This window comes from Lactuca serriola, chromosome 3 (genome assembly GCF_051521515.1).
Source record: "Lactuca serriola cultivar US96UC23 chromosome 3, Lser_US96UC23_V15, whole genome shotgun sequence".
Lineage (NCBI taxonomy): Eukaryota > Viridiplantae > Streptophyta > Magnoliopsida > Asterales > Asteraceae > Lactuca > Lactuca serriola.
This window is the reverse complement of record NC_136410.1, coordinates 285,184,860-285,204,573: the sequence shown is the minus strand read 5'-3', so window position 1 is coordinate 285,204,573 and position 19,714 is coordinate 285,184,860.

The following is a 19,714-nucleotide window of genomic DNA, read 5'->3' as shown; positions in this document are numbered from 1 at the left end:
TACTAAACATAAAGCTAGTCCACGTTGTGGCGTCTCACCCTGAATCACCAGCTCTCCCTCACTTGGGGTCCTGACTCGGACCAACTGCTACGCACAGTCGATCACTACTCCATTGGGGCTCAACCAATCCATGCCTATAATAAACTTGTTCCCCCGCAATGGTATGAGAACCAAGTCTACCAAGTAGCGCTCCTCGAAAAACCTCAAAACACAGTCCATGAAAACCTCTGATGCACGTACTGATCGGTCGTCTCCAATCTCAACCTCTAGAAGGGAATCTAACATGCCTGAAGACTTAGAGAACCTCTTGCTAAGCGCAAGAGAGACAAATGACCGGGTAGCACCAGAATCAAAAAACACATAAACTGGGATACCGTTCACATGGAACAATCCTAAACAAAACATATAACATGGCATATCAATATCACAAGCGACATACTGAGGTACCAATAAGGCCCTCTCTCGAAACTTGGCGGTGATTTGCGCCACTGCCTCAGTAGTCTGTCTCACATCAAGAAACTCCCTGGCCAACTGTTGACCCCTAAACCTGGTCACAGAGTCTAACCAAGTCATGGTCTTGATGGCTGGGGCTCTGAGTGAGTCACCAACCGACTCTCAACAATCCCTAGCTCTATCCCTCATACAACCTGCGGCAAAGCGGACCTTCGACCCTTCCGGGAAGAAGCCCATCAACCGACCAAACTTGTTGTCTATGATCCATCTCATGGTAGGAATGGGGTCCTTCACCCCATGAAAGTCTAGCACACCACTCCCCCTGAAGTCCTTTAAGGTCAGTGTGCGCGTACCTGATTGGTTGGATGCCAATTCACTCCTGAATTTCCAGAGGCGATCCTCCATCAGCTCAATAATCCCCTCCTTGATTGACCCGAAAATGACCGGGTCGCCTCAAGGATGCCACTCATGATCTCAGACGCGATGAACTCGTGTAGCCCGTCATCAACCTGCACCCGAGCCTGATCCTGATCCAGACCTTGAACCTCCTGCTCCATGACATGTAATCACCATTCTTAAATAAAACACATCAACATCAATGTCATACTTACTCTTGAGAGGTCTCAGACACTGTCCAAGTTCCCTGGTTCTTTCTTAGCCCTCCTTGATTCGAGTACGGATCCTCTACTTCCAGTAGTACGTGCCCATACTACCTTCCACATCTATCCGTACTTTCCTCAAGAATTTCTTCAACTTCACCAAGTCCCTTATACTAATATTTCTTTCAAAGATAATCTCATCCTAGGCTTGTCCTAGGGTACTCTCCGACCTACTCTCCGCCATCAGCTACAGAAGGAGTCCCTACCACCCTTCCCTAACTAGCTTGTGAATACTATTACCTATTCGCTTACTAGTTAGCTAAATCTAGCTATACCCCCTATAAGCATAAAGCAAGCAGCATTGTGTGTCGCGTAACAATAACCAAGCATAACCTAATTAGATTATCATATTGTTAACTAACCAGTCCTAGCATATAACTCAATAAGCTCATAGAATAGGCATACAAGGCATCCTCCCTAAATCCGTAGCCCTAATCTAGCATGGAGTTCTCATAACCATATCATATAACATAACATGTCAGGTATGTGTATCTTGGGGAAAACATACTCGAGCTCGGCCGGTCGCACGCATCACACACCTTGTTCTTTATCAAACTCGTTATTTTAATATTTTAGAAATGATTTTCTTGTAAAAATCTCTCAAGCCCTTTAATTGAGTCCAAACACCCCCGAAGGTATACCCGAAATCCCTCAAACCAAGGCTCTGATACCTACTTGTAACATCCCAAAAATCGTGACAATTTTTTTTAATTAATTATATTTCTTATAATTTTTTTTGAGGAAAACATTACTGATATCATATTAATTCATAGACCATATTTACATGTCTCAAAAACCATATCATCAATTAGTAATAATGTCAGAGTACAATCCCATAAATCTCAAATGCGGAATCATGTGTATGCGACGTGCTACTACCCTGCCGGCTCCTTCCTCTTCGACGAGGAGGTACCAAAAACCAAAACTGAAAACCATAAGCACAAAGCTTAGTGAGTTCCCCCATCATACTACATATCATAGAATCATACATACTGGCAAGCAATTATGTGGTGCCCGAGCAACCCATGTCAAGCCATTCTGGGGTGCTGACCTATGCATGTCAAGCCATTCTGGGGTGCTGACATACCCGTATCAGGCCATTCTGGGGTGCCTGCCCACCCTCTGCTCTATCTCAACAGGCCACTCGGACTGTTTCACCCCTACCACTATCACATAATAACATATCATAATCATGTTGTTATACATATCTGGGGTGTCCGACCTACCCTTCGATCCTAACGACCGAATCGGGGGACTCTTCCCTTCCTACTTCCATTATCGCATATAACATATCATACTGACACATAAGACACATTAGGTAGTAGCAAACCTAGATAATTATCACGAAGACAATCATCTAAAGAAAACTCCAACTGGTGGGTCGGCCTTGTGGTCGTAAACCCACCTCTACTGGAAGGTAACTCACGTCGATATCGTGTAGTGTCTGCACTGTCCTCGGTAAGGAAATCAACTCTTCTCAACTCGTCAATCCCTGCACAACAACCTTTCTAAATTACCATTTCATACTCATAACCATCAGCAGGGTCAACTCAAGTCCAAGTCAAAGTCTACGTCAAATCCCTGGTCAAAGTCAACTTTAGTCAAAGTCAACATCTGCTTAACTAGAGTCGCTGAGTTGGTCCACCAACTCGTCGAGTCCCCACATCCTCAAAATGCTACAACCCTCTTCCCACTCGTCGAGTCTAGTAAGTGCTCGACGAGTTCGCATTCAACCAAACATCGGGACCTTCTTCAGATGAACTCGTTGAGTTCATCTTCATTCGTGTGATGACGTTTAGTCTATGACTCGTCGATTCCATCTTAATGTGGGTGCGACATTGCCTTAAACTCAGCAGGTTCCTCGTTGAACTCATCGAGTCCTTCGATCTTCAAGACCATTTCCAGAAGACGTTTGGGGAAACTGTTGTTGGATTAGGTGTCTAAGCCCATAACTATTTATGGTATGTACTTGACTATTTGGATTGCATCTTCATCTCAATTATTGGATAGATAAAATGAGAAAAAGGACACTTCCGATTTGTTGATATATTATAAGTTCTAATATATTAATATGAAATCATATTATTTAATTAGTGTTGATTGAGAATTAATTTGGAATTAATTTTATGATAAAAAAGAGACTACTTAAATATATGGGGTTTGACTTGTAAATCATTCATTCTTATATATAGTGGGCTTATGGTTCATGATTCAATAGATTGGGCTAGGACCCATTGGGTGCTCCATGGAGGTTATAACCCATGGATCATGAGGAAAATTAAAAGCCATGCACATTAGGGTTTACATGGTGTAGCCCTACATGTGGCACAATATATAAGAAGCTCCATAGCTAGCAAAATCGGCCACTAATGCAAGACAAGGAGAGCTAGCCGATTTTGTAAACTAAGTGTTCTTCTTTCAAGTTATTCCAAGATTTATGGTGTTGTGTGAAACATTTGAGGCATCACACTTGAGGTTCTAGGCTCACAAAGTCTTAAGGAATCCATGCTAGTTACGATGTAAACCTTGGAAAATTCTTATTTGCATGAATATTAGAGAAAACATAGATCCAAGGTTTCTAGGGTTGCATGTACACCATAGGAGTGTTAGAATGCTCAAAACCCATCAGTGGCATATGAGCCAAGGCTTGTTTTCTTTGTATTTGATGCAAACTGCTTGAAAATTCGACATTTCTGCAATTTGGACAGTAAACTTGCCGAGTCCATGGGGGGACTCGACGAGTCCACGGGAAAATGTATCCTACTCGTCGAGTAGATTTTTGCACTCGGCGAGTAGGACCCCTTTGTGCAGAATTTCAACTTTTGCTGCTGGAAATGGACTAGAAACTTTACCCTAAATTGTTTTGGACTTTTAAAATCTGTTTTTGATGGTGTAATGTCTATGCTAATCCATTTTCAATGGTTATTATCAAAATTTCAAGTTATTTATGTGTTTATATGATTCTTAAAATTCTTGATATGTATGTTCATACTTATGAGTTTTAGAAGATCATAGGAATTTTTTGCAAATTGTTTGTTAATTGAATTCTTGGTCTAAATGTCATTGATGGAGTCCATAATTTGTCCTCAAGTTATGGATTACCAAAAGTCACTTCTTTAAAAGTCGTTAAAGAACCATAGGTTACATAAAGTTATGAATACGAAAGGTTTTGAATAGTTTCAAAACTTGCCCTCAAGTTTTGGAATTTGTAAAGTCACTTTAGAAAACTTTAATTCCATACCCTAGAGTTTTAAAAGTTAAATTTCAAACCTTATAATTTATAATATTATAAGTTTATATATATATATATATATATATATATATATATATATATATATGTATGTATGTATGTATAAGAGCAAGTCAGTCTTACCGTTAGTTGGCCTCATTCACGAAGCCAGTCTATAAGGGGGGGGGGGGGGGGGGAGGGTATAAGGTTGTTGCCTATAAAATGGCAGCTTAATGGGTGTTCACTCTCACCCACCACTTCCTTGACTGGTGGAGGGTCGTTAGCTAAACGAGTAGGACAAGGACTATAATCCTCATTAAATGTATAATGAAAAATATAAAGTAACTAAACCTTTTATAAATTCTCAATCTTAAATACTTTAAGAAAATGTGAAATTGGTGATAAGCCATGAAATTACACTTTGTACCTTCCCAAGACATTGTTGGAGCGTGTTTGGGTAACCGGCACACTAACATGGACTAGTAAGAGTGATAAACATTAAGGGTACCAAGTAAATTTGCATGGTTATTCACACCTTGTTTGTGATCCTCGACATCCCATTCACGAACTTGAGAGGGCACAATCGAGATTTAAACATGCCATTGAAAAGTTTAATGAATCTCAAAAAGAATCAAGGAGTTTCAATCCAATTAAAACCTAATAATTCATTTCATTTTTCATGCTAGAAATTGGTGAATAGTCATTCACCTGCCTTCAAATATTTTATAGCTTGGATTACGGCATCCTTCTTCCAAGTTATAAAATATTGTGTTGTGTCCTAACCTTAGTATTACATTTGGTCGTCTTATTAAAGATTCTATATCTAATCTAAACTTTTCTTTCTTCTTTTCAGATGTCTTCCAACAATGCTGCTTCTGGCTCAAACCCTACCAGCTCCTTCTCTCGGATGAACCTTTGTGGGAGAGTCGTCTTTAATTGTTCAAACTTTAATGATTCGACCATGAACATCAAGATGGTCACTCGTTATGAGGACAAGGAATATGTCCTCGACAAGGAGCTGAAGGAAATTGATGAGTCTGCTGCTACTCCAGAGGAGATCGCTGACTTTAGGGAACATGAGGGAGATGCTACTAGGGTGGCATGTATCATGTTGGCATAATGAAATCTGAACTCCAGAAGTCCTATGAGGACTTTTACCCTTTTGAGATAAACATTGATTTGATGGACCGCTACCATCAGAGTGCTCGTCAAGAGAGGTATAAAATCATCTCTTCCATGATAACAACCAGAATGAAGGCTGTTGAATCCATCACGGGCCACATGTAGAAAATGTAAAGGTTTGTGGACCGTTTGATGAAATCGAATGTGAAATTCCCAGAGGAATTGGCTATTGATATCATACCACACTCCTCACCTACTTGTTATGATCAGTTCTGAATGACCTATCATATGAACAACGAGGAGGTCACACTCAACAAGCTTCAAGGGCTTTTGAAGACCGCTGAAACTAGTCTTAAAGGAAAATCGGTTGTTACTACTCCTATTCCTGTCGTCGTCCCTGTTCTGGCAATCGGGAAAAGTAAAGGGAAGAAGAGGAAGACCCCTTCGAAGGGTACCAAGGGAAAGTCTCTTGATGGCTCCTCTTCAAGTGGAACCAAAGGTAGTTACATCACTCCTTCTTCCAACCCAAAAGAAGATGAATGCTTCTATTGTTAGGAAAAAGGGCACTAGAAAAGAAACTACCACAAGTACCTACAAGATGTTAAAGATGGGAAGGTCAAACCTACCCATGCAAGTATTTACACTATATTGTCTAATAACTCATCACATTCTACTTCTTGGGTTCTTGATACAGGTTGTGGTATTCATATATAGGGCCTAAGAAGAAGTGAGGTTGCTAGATAGTTTGTTAGTTTTAGATTTGAATAAATGTTGGTACTCTACTAAAATGGCGAGAAATATTATTTCCGTTCATGATTTGTACAAACAAGGATTTACTTTTTCATTTGATAATGAAGTTGGTGGTACTAATGCCTTTTATAATAATGTTCTTTATTTTAAAGCAATACCTTGTAATGGTGTATATGAAACTATTTAGGTTGTAGACAACTTAGGAAATAGTGTATTACATATCGATTCTTCCACTAGTTTGAATAAAGCATCCTTCTGGCATTGTCGTCTTTGACATGTCAACAAGAAGCGCATAGGCCAACTCCAGAAGGCTAGAGTTTTGGAGTCGTTTGACTTAAAGCCAGATAATAGTTGTGAGTCTTGTTTACTTGGAAAAATGACAAAGTCACCCTTCACTCATTCTTGTGCTAGGCGTGAAGGTTTGTTGGACCTCATACACACAGATGTGTGTGGACCCTTCAGAACTACCACAATGTAGACGTGTTGATTATGATGGCATGTGCGGAATTAGAAAGATCTAGTGAATGATCATGTAAAATCAAGAACACATGGAGTAAATAAATCTTTGCAAGATCTTATTAGATCTAGAAAGATTATACAAATGGGTTTGTATACAATTTCACTCTCTAGTCTAACACTCCAAATGGTTCACTTACATAATAGGAGTCACTCACTTCCTATTTATAGGAAAGAGTCAACCCATTTACACATACAAAGAGGAAAGCCTAAAACACTACATCCAAGCATGACTTTGCACCCCTAACACACAAGGGATGGTAAACGCTTTTATGTGACTTTTACAGATGATTATAGTAGATATGGTTATCTCTACTTAATCAATCATCAGTCAGAAACTTTTGAAAAGTTCAAAGAGTTTAAACGGGAAGTGGATAATCAGTCGGGCAGGAACACTAACATGCTCTGATCCGATCGAGGAGGAGAGTATCTTAGTACATAGTTCCTTGACTATCTTAAGGAATGTGTAATTTTTTCACAATTGACACCTCCCAAAACACCACAACTGAATGTTGTGGCTAAGAGGCATAATAGGACTTTGTTAGACATGGTTTGTTCCATGATGAGTCAAGCTTCGTTACCTATCTCATTCTGGGGGTATGCCTTAGAGATTTCCGCCCATATCCTAAATCTAGTCCCTACCAAGAAGGTTGCCAAAACACCTCACGAGATATGGAATGGGAAAGCTCCCAATTTAGACCACATCAAGACTTGGGGTTGCGAAGCTTTCGTGAGAGGTGAGACTCAGTACAAGCTTGAACCTCGAAGTGAGCGATGTATTTTCATCGGCTACCCATAGAATTCTTTTGGTTACCTCTTCTACATACCCAGTGAGAATGTGCTCTTTCTGGAAAGAAGAGGGGTCTTTCGTGATAGAGAATTCATAAGCCAATGAAACAGTGGGAGGAAAAATTGATCTTGAAGAAATTCAAGAGTCAAGTGGTGAAGGAACCTCAAACCGTAGTAATCAACCCGAGGAGGAAACTCCTGTTGATGAGTCCGTACCTTTGAGGCATTCTACAAGAGTTAGGAATCCGCCTGAACATTACTATGATTTTCATACTACTGCGGAAGGTGATGAATTTATCAGTTATAGGACACTTGTAATTCTGGATGAGCCTAACAACTTTAAAGAAGCCATGGCAGGCCTTGAGTCTGCCAAATAGAATGAGGCCATGGACAACGAGATTAAGTCCATGTATGGCAATAAAGTTTGGAACTCGGTTGCTAATGTACTAGGTCGTAAGACGGTCGGGTGCAAATGGATCTTCAAGAAGAAGACCAACATGGATGGTAATGTACAGACTTATAAAGCGCAGCTTGTTGCGAAGGGCTTTACTCAAACTCTGGGAGTTGACTATGATGAGACCTTCTCACCAGTAGCAAAGATTAAGTCTATTAGGGTTTTGCTAGCCATAGTTGCATTTCATGATTGTGAAATATGTCAAATGGATGTCAAAACCGCTTTCCTTAATGGAAAGTTGGTTGAGGATGTTTACATGAGTCATCCAGAAGGTTTTGTCGACGCAAAGCACCTTAATGGAGTGTGTAATCTTGAGAAATCCATCTATGGATTGAAACAAGCATCTCACAGATGTAATAGTTAGCTTTTTAGGAAATAACATCCAAACCTTGAAAGAAGCTAAATCATGGCTTGGGAAGTGTTTTGCTATGAAAGACCTTGGAGAAGTTGCCTATATCCTAGGGATAAGGATATTGAGCGAAAGGAGTAAAAGGCTAATTGGACTTAGTCAAAGTACCTACTTGGATAAGGTGCTGAAAAGGTTCAGCATGCACAATTCCAAGAAAGGTGACTTATCGATCCAGACTAACGCCAAACTGAGTAAGACTCGGAGCGCGAGTACAAAGGCTGAGATAGCTAAGATGAGTCAAGTTCCGTATGCTTCCGCTGTAGGCTCGATCATGTATGTTATGGCTTGTACTCACCCTGATGTGGCCTTTGCTTTGAGCATGGTCAACAGATATCAAAGGAATCCGGGCAAGGCTCACTGGACTGCGGTGAAAAATATTCTTAAGTACTTACGAAGGACTAGGAATTGGCTTCCGGACTAATAGGGATAATTACGGCTCTCCGTCGGGTTGGGTCTTACCCTAAATGGAGGAGCGATTACATGGGAAAGTTCCAAGAAGGAAACAATGGTTGATTCAACTTGCAAATGAGAGTACATAGTAGCAAGCAAGGCAGGAAAGGACGCTATATGGCTACAGAACTTCATTGGAGACCTTGGAGTTATACCAGCTATTAAAGAGCCTGTGCTGAATTTCTATGACGACGAGGTTGCTGTTGCCTTAGCGGAGGAACCAAGGGATCACGAGAGATCCAAACACATCGACAGAAAATACCATTTCATTAGACATCAGATAGAAGAAGGAATCCTTGTGGTGAAGAGTGTATTATCATATGAGAACCCAACAGATCCCCTCATGAAGGGACTGTGTAGGGTTAAGCATTTGCAGCATGTGAGGCGTATCGGGCTGAAGAATGATATTAGTTTTACAGAATAGATAGCTATCTCTGAAACTTGCAAAATGTAAATTGACATTTGATGATTGAGTAAAAGTTTTTTTCTATTTATTATTAACGTGTTGCTATCTTGTGTCAGTTATTTAGTATTGTTTCAATTTTACATGTTTTGACTTCCATAAGATTTTCTTTATTCAAACTCTCAACAGTTAATCATATGTTGGAAGTAGATATGAAACAAGACTATCATTAATTGGGTTTGTAGATGTCTAAGGTGCTATACATAGCAAATGGTTGCTACAAAACTCCTGAGTACTCATAATTTTGAGTATTTGATTCAACCTACGCTCACTTGTATCACTTCATAGAATTTATCTCAAGTGATCGTGAGACGGTAATATCATATAAGTCTTCAAACCTAGAGATATGAATTGTTGACTATAAGTTGGTTATACATTGATTGTGCGAAAACGCATTGGTAACTCGATGTTATAAAATGCTCCTTTTTGTATGATTCAACAAGTAGTAGAACAATCATATGATTCGGAGTTTATCTATTCCTTTTAGCCCTTGGAGGAGTAAAACCAATATATGGGCCCCTTGATGATTTTTTTTGACCTATGTACCGGACCCGGTGAAAACCGAATTGATGTGTTGTCACACCCAAAAACCATGAACGGCGGAAACGTTTTGGGGCGGAGGATGTCATGTACAGTAGCACAACAATGAATAGTGGTAAACAAGCAACAACATCATCCATTGCATTAATAATATAATTTGATTACACGTGTGTTTTGATATGTCTAAGAGACACTATAGTATAAAACAAAATGAAAGATGAGTCTTGAACGGTCTCCATCTTCTCTACACCTTGCATCGGTACCTGTCTATTGTTGACATGAGGATACAAGTTATTTTGAAGGAGAGTATCAACTTTAAAGCTGGTGAGATCATAAGTATTTTAGTGTCTGAATTTGTAAGAAAGTATTTGTATGTATGTGAAGTGAAAGTATGTAAAAGTTTTGAACCTCCTAGAAAACCCTATGTTTCCTACTAAAAGTAGCCATCTACCAAGGCATCTAGTATCTGAGTGTGTCTCTTGTAAGAGTGTGTATTCTCCCAAATCTGACTTTCGTTAACCAAAAACATATCTTCTACATTACCTTTCATCATGTGAATGTTCACGAAGTGAATGTAATAGGAAAATGAAATAGTATTATAGTGTAGTATCAAATAACTACAACCGTACTAACCACCTTAAATCTATTGGAATTTAAAGTACCATGTGATCGGCCTGTATCCTACTACCAACTCTAGTAAAACGACGATGTAAGACGCTGTAAGGAATGACATTTGGCACACGTAGACTTGCAAGTCCCACTGTAGCGAGCAGCAAGGTGTACGATAGTCAATCTAGTGTAGATATATACGTAAACTCATACGCTCCCCAAATAAGGAGAATCAGGATACAAAAACGGCCATGGCAGGAAGTGCCATGCCCCGTTTAGTGTGTAACAGCCCAAAATCTCAAGTATTGTTAAATTGCAATTTGGGGTGTTTTAAAGGAGAGACTCGGCGAGTTGGAGCCAGACTCGCCGAGTAGGGTCGCAGAGTTGGTCGCGGGTTCGCGACTGGACTCGACGGGTCCAGGTATGGACTCGGCGAGTCGACGCTGTTCAGTGGAAAACCCTAGCCGTTCGTTTTGGGAAGTATTTAAGGGATCTTATGCCTCCATTGTTCGCCTTTTGGCCGACTGAGAAGGATCCTAAATCGGTTGTGGGCATCCAGAGCAAGGTTTGAAGATCATTGGTGATTTGAGGAAGTTATGGTCCAAGAAGGAGAAGGTTATGGCTAATGGGACAGCAAGGGAATCACGTTTTGAGGCTTGGGGACACTGAGAGTGCATGATTCAGGTAATCTTTCGGATTATTTCCTATTATGTGAATGTGTGCATGGATTTAGGGTTTGTGAAACCCATTTGGAGTCTAGATGGATTGTTATCTTGTTATACAAAAGTTTATACCCTGGTAATAGGATGATTAGAGGTCCAGAAGTCCCATTAGTGTGTTTTTCGGGAATATACGTATCTCAGGAAGCAGTTCGATTAACTGCATGGCGTGGACTCGCCGAGTCGGATGATCAGACTCGGCGAGTAGCTTGAAGATTCACTGAAACTCGCCGAGTTGTTCTTCAGACTCGGCGAGTAGCTTGAAGATCTACTGGAACTCGTCGAGTCGTTCTTCAGACTCGGCGAGTGGTGTCAGGATGCTTATACTCGTCGAGTTACCCTTTGCACTCGACGAGTCCAGTCAGGATTGACCGTTGACCTGTATATATCTTAGAGGGGTCAGTTGCCTTGTTGATAAGATCATTAACTAAGGCTGTGGTGTTATAGGGAACCTGCAGAACTAGCGGATTGTGTGCGAGTAGCTCGAAGAGGTTATAGCCTGCGTACCGAGGTGAGTCTTCTCACTATACCTCACCCGGAAGGGTTTGATTGTGTGACCGGAAGGTCAAGTATGTTGTGTGTTATGTTTATATGCTATGAATGGAAAGTTAGCTGCTACGCATGTTACACATGCTTATATATGGGCCGGAAGGCAAGGTATTATGTGACAGAAAGGTCAGGTATGATATGTGATATATGTGCTTTATGTGTTAGAGTATTTGTATTATGTGTTATATATGTGTATGGGCCGGAAGGCAATTATCTTGTGGACCGAGAGGTCCGGGCCGGAAGGCGATATTATGTGGATCGAAAGATCCGGGCCGGAAGGCGATATTATGTGGATCGAAAGATCCGGGCCGGAAGGCAATGTTATGTGGACCGAACGGTCCGGGCCGGATGGCGTATGTGCGTAAGGTATATTGGGGAACTCACTAAGCTTCGTGCTTACGTTGTTTATGTTACGTTGTTTCAGGTTCTCACAGTAACGCGGGATGGCAACGGTTCGATTGTACACACCGAAGGAAGAATTGTGTTTTGGAGGATCCTGGTCTTCTTTTATAATGAAAACGAAACTATGTTTTGTAAATTGAATGTGAATAAGATCTAAACAAGTGTTTTTAATACTAAAGTGATTAATTAAATAAAAAATTTTGTTTTTGGAAATCTTGGCGTTACAAATTGGTATCAGAGCCTTGGTTTGAGGGATTCGGACACGCCTACGGGTAAATCTGGACTCAAACTGAGGAAGTAAGAAAAAGTTTTTCAAATAAATGGTTTTCTAAAAGTGAATAAGAGTTCAAAGAGAAAGAGCAGTGTGTACAATCAGCCAGAGCCAAACGGTGATTTCCCAAAATACCTTTACTTTTGTATTATGAAACATCTATTATGCATTTTATGAGACATTATTGCATGCTAGAGACAGGCTAGGTACTTCACATCTTAGGACTAGAGTGGCCTGATTTGTGATGCCTTAGTCTAGGGTTTGCTGTTATATGTGCGTTATGCTTTTATGTGTATGTGATGAGTGAGAGTATCTAGTTAGAACGCACAAGGGGTAAAGCTACGGAGTACAGAGGTACTTCCGAGGATGAGTCGAGAAGGTGGAGCTACCACAGATGGGGAGTCCTATGTATGCTTCAATGCTCGAATGCTGCTTGCTTTGTGCTTTGTGGAGTTATCGATGATGGGAATCAGCTACCAAGTGAGTATGACGATACTCAGGAGGTAGAGGGCTGGCATCATTGGGAACTCTTCAGCAGCTGATAGCAAAGAAGTGGGAGGACAGCGGAAGGGACTAGGGAGTAAACCTAGCCAGATGAGTGCGCTGGTAGAGTAGAGGATTTCGCTGGAAAGCGAGCACGCACGATGAGATTGGTGAAAGAGCAGGTTTATCAGCTACTTAGGAACTCTGGAATGGTCCGTGTGGAAAGTATGGGTAGATGTGGCAGGTAGTATGGGCCCGTACTACTGAAAGCAGAGGACCCATACTTGATACAGGGGGCATTCTGAAGGTCCTAAGGAACAGATTGAGGGGTGATGTTATGGTTCGGATACCATATATCGGAGCGGATACAGAGTGATGTTATGGTCAGGGCACCATACATCGGAACAGATTGAGATAGATGTTGTGGTTCGAGTGCTATACATTGGAGCGGGTTGAGGAATGGTGCTATGGTTCAGGTACCATACACCGAAGCATGTTGAGGAAGGATGTCGTGGGATGAGTACCATGGTTCGTAGTGGATGATGCTTGTGGCTATCTTGTTATCCGGTTATCGATCGGACGAGCACGAGCGAGCGGGATGCGAGGATTCGCGAGATCCGGCGTGATGAGGTTGCTGCATTGTTGCGGGTTGAGTCGCCAGAATTGTTTGGGTCGATCAGGACCACTATGATTGAAGTAGTTTGATGAGCGATATGCGGCTTTCGCAGAGACGGCTGCCGTGGCGGGTACAGCGGCTGTAGCAACGGCAAAGAAAGGGACTAGTCGGGGTTTTCAGTATCGGGACTTCTATTATGCGAAGCCTCCCACATTCGATGGAGTTCAGGACTCGATTGTCGCTATGAGATGGTTATCAAACATGGAGGGGTGTTCCTCCACGAGTTTATGCCCTGCTGACCAGAGGGTGGGGTGTGCTCTGAACCTGTTGAGGCTCGGGGCGATGGATTGGTGGAGAGTGACCACGAGGTTGTTTTCCGATGCGCGGAGGGCTGCGGTTTCATAGGATCAATTCTGAGGGATGTTCAGTACTCGCTATGTTCCGCGGGATGAAAAGTAGAAAGTGGCTCGGAAGTTCTTTAAGCTGAGGCAGGATTTGGAGTCGGTGACTGAGAGCACCGGGGTGTTTATTGAGAGGGCGATGTTTTGCCCTGAGTTCGCTTCGGAGCAGGCTCAGATGTCCCGAAATCCGAGTATGCTCAAGAAGGGGAGTATCAGACAGTTCGTGTCTGCGCAGAGACGCGAGACCGTGTTGGTATCGCAGGAGGCCGCCATGTGGCGTGAGTTAGAGGTTGAGTTGCAGTAGCGTGAGATGAGGCAGGCCCCGATGCAGTCGCAGTCGGCGCCGAAACGGTCCATGACCGTAGACGTTGAATAGCAGGTTGGGTTATAGTGGTAGCAGTGAAGAGTTCAGACGAGTTTTGCAGTGCGGAGAGTTATCGTCTGTATTGAGAGTAAGTCCCTGTTCTTGGGACAAATCCGGCGTTGGATACGGGTTGATGAGTTGAGATGAGAGGAACGATGATGCTGCGGTGCAGGTGCTTAGTATTAGATCAGTATGGGATTTGGAACGATTAGAGGCAGCTGTGATGAGAAGTTCTTGGAGAGTTAGCTAGAGGATCAGAGTATAGGGGATTGATTGACTTCATAAGGGGAGAGACTATCGGGCGTTGCACAGCACTTTTCTGGAGCAGGTACGACTTCGCTGGTGAAAGATAGTCGTGGGTTGATTGTATACCACTTGGTGATGGTTCGAACTCTAGTGGGGGAGAACCGGGTGCAGTATGTAAGAAAGCAAGAATTGTCAGGAGTAGTAATAAGTGGAGTATAGAGATGCAGTAGGAGAGCATGAGATCATAGGTGTCGATGCTCGAGCAAAAAGGGGTTACATCAGAGCTTGCGGGACCGGTGGTACATGTCGCAAGTGCGGAAAGGAGGGGCACTGTGCGCGGGACTGTTGGCAGTCAGTGCCAATTCGGGATTTGAGGAGGACAGAATGAAGCGGAGCCCCAGAGGGCTCAGGGTCGTGTTTATCTGCGTGCGACAGAGGGAGACGGAGCAGTGCCGGAGGCAGCGGCAGGTATGATGCTTTCGGGATGTCTTAGTTGTCTTGCATGGATGTGGCGTATTGTTTGTGCTGGTATCTTGTATGGATTTCGATGCGGTATTCGTTGTTTCGCGGGTCGGGCATGGTTATGGATTGGTGCTTCAGGTTTCGTTTTGGCATTCGTTGTTCCCTGGTGGTTTGGTATGGTTATAGTCTGGTGTTTTAGTGCCGGTAACTTTGTGCGGTTTTCGATGCGATATTGAACCTTTGGCAGGTTGTGGGTTTGGTTATGGGTTATTGCTTGGGAATTCCGTTGGTCATCGTTCGTGAGGGTTGATAGTGGAGGTGCGGCACTGGGTTGAATGACGGGTAGCATCTGCAGTTGTGGAATGGATAATTGAAAGATCGGATTCTTTTGAGCGGATTGATCAGGGAGGAGATGTGTTTTGCTGAGGGTTGCTTACGCTTGTGGGAAGCAGTCAGTGGGTAAATGTTCTCTTTGTGCAGGATTGTTCTGAGAGGTCGTTAATGACGATTGGTGGCAGTTAGTCAGTGCTTTAGTGGGGGAGAATTAGAAAATTCTCCGGGAGATTGATGAGTATGTGAGGGTGCTTAGCTGTTGGGATTCAGCAGTGTTTGTCAGCGCAAAGTATAGGCCAACGAAAGCGAGTGTTGGGTATGCGGGGCGAGATACAGACCTAGGGCATTTGATTGTGGAGGCCTGAGAGGAGGTCGGGATCGAGTTTGAGTAAGTAATCGGAAATTTTGCGATCAGAGTATTGGTACGTTTGAGGTACGTGATGGTTGTACTGCATTAATCCCGCGGGATTATGTTGTGCATGTTCCTAGAGCTGGAACCGGAAGGTTCCCAGAGTTAGAACCTGAGGGTTCGCAGAGTTGGGTGTACGGACCCACAGAGATATAGCCTCGAGTGGCTAGTATGTGTTATGAGAGTCGGTCCAGTCACTGGAGGCTCTGTTGGTATTGCTGGATTAGTTTGAAATTTGCGGACCACGTATGTTGCAGTGTGATTGCATTGGAAGGTCTGGCCCTGGGTTATTGATCTTGTTTAGCGGAGGCAGTGATTTTGATGAGTGGAGAGAGTGCATGGGATTGAGAGCCCCTGCAATAAGAACCAGAGTATGTGAATAGCAGTTACGCAAAAAGGGTGGTGTCGCTTGGGGCGAGCACCGTGGCACCGGTTGGAGTGGCATTATGTTCAAGAGAGTTCCGTGGAAAAGGAAAAGAGGAGGGTATGTAACTCCGAAGGGGGTGCAAGTTCACGAAAGTGAAAGCTGCAGAGCAGAGTTATGGTTAGAGTACTTCGAGTATGGTTCTGAGCAACGTGTTCGCGGCAGTGGAGTAGGAACCCATCCGGTTGGGATGTCTGTTGAGGCTCAGAAGGGACGCATGGAGAGAGAAAATTTTAAATTTTCAGTGTGAATCTGATCAGAGTGTAGGGTGGATGTAGTGGTTCATCTTGGGAGAGGTTCGAGGATATCATTAGTGTATCAGGTCTTCCAACTTACGAGTGTTGGGGCTAGTTCAGCATGTGTATATGATGGCAAGAGGAGAATTTGTGGGAGTTACTCTGGGAGTGAGGATGGATCTCTCAGTTGGTCTGGGATGGACAAAGTGGGCTTTGGATCGGGGATCCGGTGGTTCAGGGATTCCTAACCCTTGTTGGTCGAGTGATTGTTGGGGTTTAAGAGCAGAGTTGCATCTTGGGTGGTTCTCGGTTACAGAGAGAGATGGACAGTACAGAGTTTGGGCTTCAGTCGACAGAGCAGACTCAGCAGGTTAAGGAGAGTTAGTGATCGTTTAGAGTTAACAGGAAAGTTAGGCAGGCAGACGCCGTTACGAGTATATGTTTCAGGTCAGCGACTTCGTATTTCTGTCGGGTGCTTCGATTTAGGAAGAGGGGTAAATGGGGGGCCCCGGTGTGTGGGGTCTCTTCGTGAAGGTGCGAAGGTAGGAAGGGTGGCCTATCGGTTGGAACTGTCAACAGAATTGGGATGGATCCATGACACTGGTATGTGTCGCAGTTGAAGAAGTGTATAGCGGATGAGTCAGCAGTGGTTCTACTAGAGAACGATTAGGTGGATGTGAGCCTGTGTTACGTCGAGAGGCCAGTGGCCGTTGGAGACCGGAAGATCAAGGTTCTGAGGAACAAGGAGGTACCTCTGGTATTGATTCAGTAGCGACCTTGGAAGATATCGGAAGTGTTTAGGGAAGCCGAAACGTGTGATGCGGGAGCAGCATCCATAACTATTTTCAGGGTGAGACTTCGAGGGCGAAGTCTAATTCTAGTGGGGGAGAGTTGTAACAGCCCAAAATCTCAAGTATTGTTAAATTGCAATTTGGGGTGTTTTAAAGGAGAGACTCGGCGAGTTGGAGCCAGACTCGCCGAGTAGGTTCGCAGAGTTGGTCGCGGGTTCGCGACTGGACTCGACGAGTCTAGGTATGGACTCGGCGAGTCGACGCTGTTCAGTGGAAAACCCTAGCCGTTCGTTTTGGGAAGTATTTAAGGGATCTTATGCCTCCATTGTTCGCCTTTTGGCCGACTGAGAAGGATCCTAAATCGGTTGTGGGCATCCAGAGCAAGGTTTGAAGATCATTTGTGATTTGAGGAAGTTATGGTCCAAGAAGGAGAAGGTTATGGCTAATGGGACAGCAAGGGAATCACGTTTTGAGGCTTGGGGACACTGAGAGTGCATGATTCAGGTAATCTTTCGGATTATTTCCTGTTATGTGAATGTGTGCATGGATTTAGGGTTTGTGAAACCCATTTGGAGTCTAGATGGATTGTTATCTTGTTATACAAAAGTTTATACCCTGGTAATAGGATGATTAGAGGTCCAGAAGTCCCATTAGTGTGTTTTTCGGGAATATACGTATCTCAGGAAGCAGTTCGATTGACTGCATGGCGTGGACTCGCCGAGTCGGATGATCAGACTCGGCAAGTAGCTTGAAGATTCACTGAAACTCGCCGAGTTGTTCTTCAGACTCGGCGAGTAGCTTGAAGATCTACTGGAACTCGTCGAGTCGTTCTTCAGACTCGGCGAGTGGTGTCAGGATGCTTATACTCGTCGAGTTACCCTTTGCACTCGACGAGTCCAGTCAGGATTGACCGTTGACCTGTATATATCTTAGAGGGGTCAGTTGCCTTGTTGATAAGATCATTAACTAAGGCTGTGGTGTTATAGGGAACCTGCGGAACTAGCGGATTGTGTGCGAGTAGCTCGAAGAGGTTATAGCCTGCGTACCGAGGTGAGTCTTCTCACTATACCTCACCCGGAAGGGTTTGATTGTGTGACCGGAAGGTCAAGTATGTTGTGTGTTATGTTTATATGCTATGAATGGAAAGTTAGCTGCTACGCGTGTTACACATGCTTATATATGGGCCGGAAGGCAAGGTATTATGTGACAGAAAGGTCAGGTATGATATGTGATATATGTGCTTTATGTGTTAGAGTATTTGTATTATGTGTTATATATGTGTATGGGCCGGAAGGCAATTATCTTGTGGACCGAGAGGTCCGGGCCGGAAGGCGATATTATGTGGATCGAAAGATCCGGGCCGGAAGGCGATATTATGTGGATCGAAAGATCCGGGCCGGAAGGCAATGTTATGTGGACCGAACGGTCCGGGCCGGATGGCGTATGTGCGTAAGGTATACTGGGGAACTCACTAAGCTTCGTGCTTACGTTGTTTATGTTACGTTGTTTCAGGTTCTCACAGTAACGCGGGATGGCAACGGTTCGATTGTACACACCGAAGGAAGAATTGTGTTTTGGAGGATCCTGGTCTTCTTTTATAATGAAAACGAAACTATGTTTTGTAAATTGAATGTGAATAAGATCTAAACAAGTGTTTTTAATACTAAAGTGATTAATTAAATAAAAAATTTTGTTTTTGGAAATCTTGGCGTTACATAGTCGCTCACATAACTACATGAATGTATATGAAATGAATGTGCTAGCTGTATTGTAAGTTCTCCCTCTTTCTAGCCTGTATGTATTATAATGTTCTGCGTGTACTAGCTGTAATGTGTGTTCTCTCTCTATCTAGAAAGTATTCAAATCTACTGTGTGTACTAGCTGTAATGTGTGTTCTCTCTCTATCTAGAAAGTATTGAAATGTATTGTGTGTACTAGTTGTAATGTTTGTTCCCACTCTATCCATCAAGTATTGACTCATGAATGAACTGACTCATTGTATGATTCTTCGTCCTAGTAATAGTATTAGTAACCTCCTAAACTACGCCTACCGTAGTTTACTAGCAGAATGACATGTACGTATGAACATGAACGTATACCCTTGCTACCCAAGGGTATTGAATTGATTGATAGAACTTTTATGTCTATATATCTATACATAATATACAACTAATATTTAGACGACCTTCGGAAGGATAACCAATGCCCTAAAGCCACATCCTAACGAGGAAAAGGAGGTAAAGCGAGCTAGACTTCCTAAGTCTTTTAAACATTACTTATATAACTATACATATATTGGCATGCAATTGACAATATAAAAGTATAAAAGAATTTTTGTAAAATCTTTGAAAATTTTTACAACTAGGAAAAGATGACTTGATGTGAGTTTGTAAAACGATTGAAAACAGTTTGTTTGATAAGAACAGTTTAAAGTATAAGGAAATCTTTTGTTTTGAAACACAATTGTAACAAAGGTTGAAAAGAAACCTTTAGTATGTAAGACAGTTTGAATAAGAGTTTTAAACAAGTAAAAACGTTTTGGAAAGCCATTTGAAGTATTATGTC